Below are 5,301 nucleotides of genomic sequence, written 5' to 3'. Positions count from 1 at the left end.
TAGCTACACAATCATTTATTTATTTTCAATTTTCCCTCCGGTGTATTTGTACAAAATAGGTAAGAAAAGAAGTTGCCCCTTAAAGAGACTGTCATCAGCCATGCCTTCCCATTGCCATCGTGACAAATGGCATCAACCAAGATGACCAAAGTGGCTTCAGTGTCATGACTGGGCTTGAAGCCAAACTAAAGTGTCACAGGTGTTGAGTAGAGACAACCTTACCACAATATTAGGATTCCCACAACTGATCCTGAAACTACATATATTGCATGTATTAAAACTGTATAGATCCAACATTTTATACGGATTTCCTTCAGCTGCTCAGTGTATAAAGCACTTAGTCAATTTCCACAGCATTTCTCCTGGGAAACAGAGGAAGAATTCCATTTTAAAGCCTCTAGTTCCCAAGGGAAAAATTTACCAAAAGCAAGTGCCTAATTTACTGCATGACAGAATGGAGCAGTATATACAGTATATGCACACATGCACACAATAAGCAACAAGTAGCTAGAATGACATTTGTTTTCCACAAGTACTGCATATTAGAAGAATTTGCTTTGGCTTAGAAGTGCTATTAAATATATCTGCATTATAAATTGCAGTTGTGTAAGTGATATAGCTATCAGATGACACTTGAATAGTTTCCTGTTGCACTATCACCACTGATAAAAAGAAAAAAGAAATTTTAGTAGAGTTTCTAAAGTGTAAACCGTTATCTTGTGTTTAAAGTGTTGTTCTGGTGATTCTGTTTTCATTACAACAAATATTGACTCAGTAAATATCGTGGAAAGCAGTATTCCACCAGCCTGGAGATAATGTAGGAATATATAAAAGCAGTTTTATAGTTGATGGGTTCCTTAGCAAATTCACTAGAAGCATGGTTCACAGTCAGTGTGTTTCAGGGCCCCCTCAAGAACAATATGCACATTTGGGCAGTATGTTTATTTAAGGCAATACAGCAAACCTGAGTATGGTAGGAATATCATCAACATAGTCAAACATTGAAGAACAGGAGCCTGCTCTAGGTTTTCCGTTTGCATTTCAATACAAGAATGGTTCGCAAACATTCTGTACACTCATTCTACAAATCCAAAATGATAAGCTTCACTCACTTTCTTTACAAGTTATAAAGACCCATTTCAGGAACTCATTAAAATCTGTGGAAGCAGAATTAAGCCCTAGAAGAAATACTGAAAAAACACATATGTAGTATGTTTTTGGGTGTAAGAGTGCAATGTGCTTAAAATATAATCCAGGAGGAGGTGAAACACTCATGACCCAAGTATCAAAAGGTGGGGAATCATTCTTATGGCCACCTTTAAATCATGCCAGCGCCTTCAGCACAGGCAATGGGGGAAGAGTTGATTCATATTTCCAGCAGGCTTATGGCAGCTGCCTTTTCCTTCAACCCATAGATCACCTGACTCATTTGCCTTTATCTGCTTTTACCTGCTGCCACCTAACCACAGCAAGGTGGTTTGTGGCACATCAGGTCTAAATAAGCTCTTGGTCCCTGATGGTAGCAGGTAGTGCGGCAGGTAGAAGGATTTCTGTTTCATTTTATCCAATTTAATTTTGCTGCCTGAGCCAAAGGAGAAGACGGCCCCCCTTTGCATTCCATGCACGGGAGCTAATCAGACCAGTAGCTGAATCTGACTGTAATGCTGCTGATGGGAAAGCCGTCTTCCATCACAAGCTAGCTTAGAGGGCACAGGGCATGCTGTGTGGCACACGCAGCTCTGAGTAGAATCATAGAATCATAGAGTTGGAAGAGACCACAAGGGCCATCGAGTCCAACTCCCTGCCAAGCAGGAAACACCATCAGAGCACTCCTGACATATGGTTGTCAAGCCTCTGCTTAAAGACCTCCAAAGTAGGAGACTCCACCACACTCCTTGGCAGCAAATTCCACTGTCGAACAGCTCTTACTGTCAGGAAGTTCTTCCTAATGTTTAGGTGGAATCTTCTTTCTTGTAGTTTGAATCCATTGCTCCGTGTCTGCTTCTCTGGAGCAGCAGAGAACAACCTTTCACCCTCCTCTATGTGACATCCTTTTATATATTTGAACATGGCTATCATATCACCCCTTAACCTCCTCTTCTCCAGGCTAAACATGCCCAGCTCCCTTAGCCGTTCCTCATAAGGCATCGTTTCCAGGCCTTTGACCATTTTGGTTGCCCTCCTCTGGACACGTTCCAGTTTGTCAGTGTCCTTCTTGAACTGTGGTGCCCAGAACTGGACACAGTACTCCAGGTGAGGTCTGACCAGAGCAGAATACAGTGGCACTATTACTTCCCTTGATAGTACCAGCACCTTGCTTCCACTCTCCACATCTGCCATCTGAGGTGGCTTCCCTCACACTACCTAATGGTAGGGTCAGCCCTGATTTCATCCTTAAACACAAAGAACGCAATGGTTCCCCAGTGAGGATGCCATCTTGCACAGCCAAATCCTACTGATTTCAAAGGTTGACTTATTTCAGCTTGTTGATTTAAATAAACACAGCCTTGGTTTCTACGAGACAGTTTTTCGGGAGTTGTATGTGGGATATAGGAATGGCCCCAAAGGGACAATGAATGGAGCTTGATTTGTTATTGGACAACGTTTAGATATAACTAGCTGTTGCCTCAGAATGGTGGCACCAATAAGGCAAGGCAGAGAGCCTCCAGACAGACGCACGCACAATCCTGAACTGGGGAAAAAATAACCAGACAAATATAGTGAGTCACAATGGAAACATGGCATGTGAATGTGACAGGTACTTAGACAAATAGATTGTTAACACCCAGACAGACAGAGCTGATAAGCCTCTTCAGCCAACTGGACGCTTCTTTATCCTGCTAAGGAAGAGGAGGAAAGACTTAGGATGATGAGCAAAAGTAGACCTGGTAAGCTCTGACACATTGCTTCCAGACTCCAGTCCACACCCATGACAAACAAAATGTGCAGCGTCTCTCAGCAAAACTGCTTTATGTGCTGGAAGGCTGTAAATATTATTCTCTGCTTCTGTGCCAGATAATGATGTATTCTGTAGGCCAGGGCAGCTTCCTGTGCATCATTTCTGGTTATGGCGATCAGGCTTTCACAAAGAAATTTTTCATTGATGCTGTAGTAGTAGGGTACTTTGCAGGTGACAGTCATCTCTTTGGAGGAGTCCTCTATCTGAAATGCTATTTGAAATGCTGTCCATTATAAAGATAAAGAACCATAAGAATGGGCCTCTTCTGTGTTGGCTCCCTGTTTGTGGAATGCTCTCCCTAGGGAGACTTGCCTGGTACCTTTGTTACATATATTTAGGCACTAGGCAAAAACGCTGTGGATATACAACCTGACTGTCTGTCTCCCGGCACTGGTGATTGTAAGGGATTCTCATATGGTGGGGTTGATGTTGCCAGCCTTCCTGTCACATTTTCAGGCATTATATAAATAAATAAATAAATAAAGGAAGAAGGAAGAGAAGACTTGAGGGTGCCCATTAACAGTTAGCACCTGGACAACTGAACAGGCTCACAAGCCATCTGGTCACAGTCTTCCTCACCATAGTAAAATGATATTTCTATAGTAAAATATTGGTATTTCTATTTAAATTACAGTAATTATTTCTAAATTTGCATATATGCAGTGCTTTTTTCTGGGGGTGCGCAGGGATACGCATACCCTAAACACTTTGTGAATCTTTGTACTTTTGTCCATTTACAGGTTTTCCCCCCTAATTTGAACTATAAAATGGTGATTTTCTTGAATCAAAATGAGAGTACCCCCGAACATTTTTTAAAAGAAAAAACGCACTGCATATATGCATACAAATTAGGTTCCCCACGCCTGCCCTACAGCAAACCCTATTGGTCTCTTGAGTCACATGACTGCCTGCTAGCTGCAATGTTGTCCTCTTGCCTTCAGCAGTGCTGAAGCTCAGCAACTCCCTCTTCTAGAAAGCTACTAAGGTGGCAAAGAGAATTAGTAAGTTGCATTCTCTTGTTTCTAGAGGGGAGCTTTGAGACTCCCTGAGCCGTACAATGTACATGGCAAACAAAATAAAGGTAATATTTGTTTGGAGAGAAAGCTTGAGAAAATTTGATTGAAGCCAAATGTGTGAAAACACCTTAGAAACCGAAACCTGATTATCCTTTTCCAGGGTGTGCGATTTCAAGGGTAAACTGCTGTGTCATCCATCACGGAAGAAACACAAACACATTTCCTCCAGGTCCCTATCAGGAGGAAGACTCATGTTCCTCCCGTAAAGAGGCAACTACCTGTTCTGACAAAACACTTGGAAGTTAAAAGGCACTGATACTTGTCTTCCACTCCATCTTGTCAGACTGTAGACAGAGGAGATCCGGACATCACTCTTATCAGTCTCAATTCACTTCACAAGATAAGAGTAATGGGGGGGGGGGTAACAGAGCTGGCATTCACCCGGAATGTTATTCCCTCTTGTTAGACATGAGCAGGATACAATCTGGGTCCTTAGACAAAAGACAAATTGGCAAATCCCATTCAACAGTGAGGCAAGAACAGCTGCAGATTCCTTTTCCATAGCACAGGGGTGGGCAGCCTGTGGCCTTTCAGGTGGTTTGTGGACTATAATTCCTGAATATCAGCCATGCTGGATGTCCAAAAGCATCCTGAGGGCCATAGGTTCCCCCAGCCTGCTGTTATATGTTAAGTATTACCGTCTCTAGGAGATTATTGGAATTTCTTGGAAGGAAACATGTCAGAAATACACTAAAATGCTAAGAAGTCAAGCACCACACACAAAAATATAAGTATTATTATTATTAATATTTTGTTTGTATAAAGCAAGACTGCCCATGCAATAAGGTAGGATTAAATGGCTGCATTGGGTGTCAGATTTCAGGAATTATTAAAAGGAGGGATATTTTTGATCAATATATTTTTTAAACTATTATTGTATTTTCAGCCTCAAGACACCAAAACGTTCTGGGCCAGCCATAGGCCCAAGGCTCTCTTACTACAATTGTAAAGTGAAAGGAATAAAAGAAGTTGAAGCAACAGCTCATATTCTCCAGTTCTCAATGCTGGTCTAAGATTGGACTCTGCCCTTTTGTTATGATACCCACAAGATAAATGGGCCAAGCACTAGGTGCTTACCTACACTGTGTGGCCTTTTTCTTCATCATTTAATAAGCCTGTGAAATTCACATTGCAGAGGCACCATTTTTTGGTAAAAAGAATATGACAAGTCTAAGTGGGACCCACACACTATACTGTATACATTGGCAGCCCAGGCCATCTCTTGCCTCTGATTGAGGCAGGACTGCTGTGTTTCTTTGTTGTCTC

The 5,301-nt window shown here is 41.9% G+C and overlaps 1 long non-coding RNA gene across 1 annotated transcript; it reads left to right on the top strand.

Annotated features, from left to right (window-relative positions):
• The first annotated feature begins 2,796 nt into the window (after positions 1–2,796).
• Positions 2,797–5,015, top strand: LOC310699772. Its single transcript, XR_014522236.1, has 2 exons — positions 2,797–2,888; positions 4,922–5,015. It is a non-coding gene; the product is annotated as an uncharacterized lncRNA (long non-coding RNA).
• The last annotated feature ends 286 nt before the right edge of the window (positions 5,016–5,301 follow it).

Source organism: Podarcis liolepis, assembly GCF_965112155.1.
Source record: "Podarcis liolepis genome assembly, chromosome: 2".
NCBI classification, from domain to species: Eukaryota; Metazoa; Chordata; class Lepidosauria; order Squamata; family Lacertidae; genus Podarcis; species Podarcis liolepis.
Note: the sequence above shows the minus strand (reverse complement) of the source record. Positions and strands in the feature narration are given on the sequence as shown.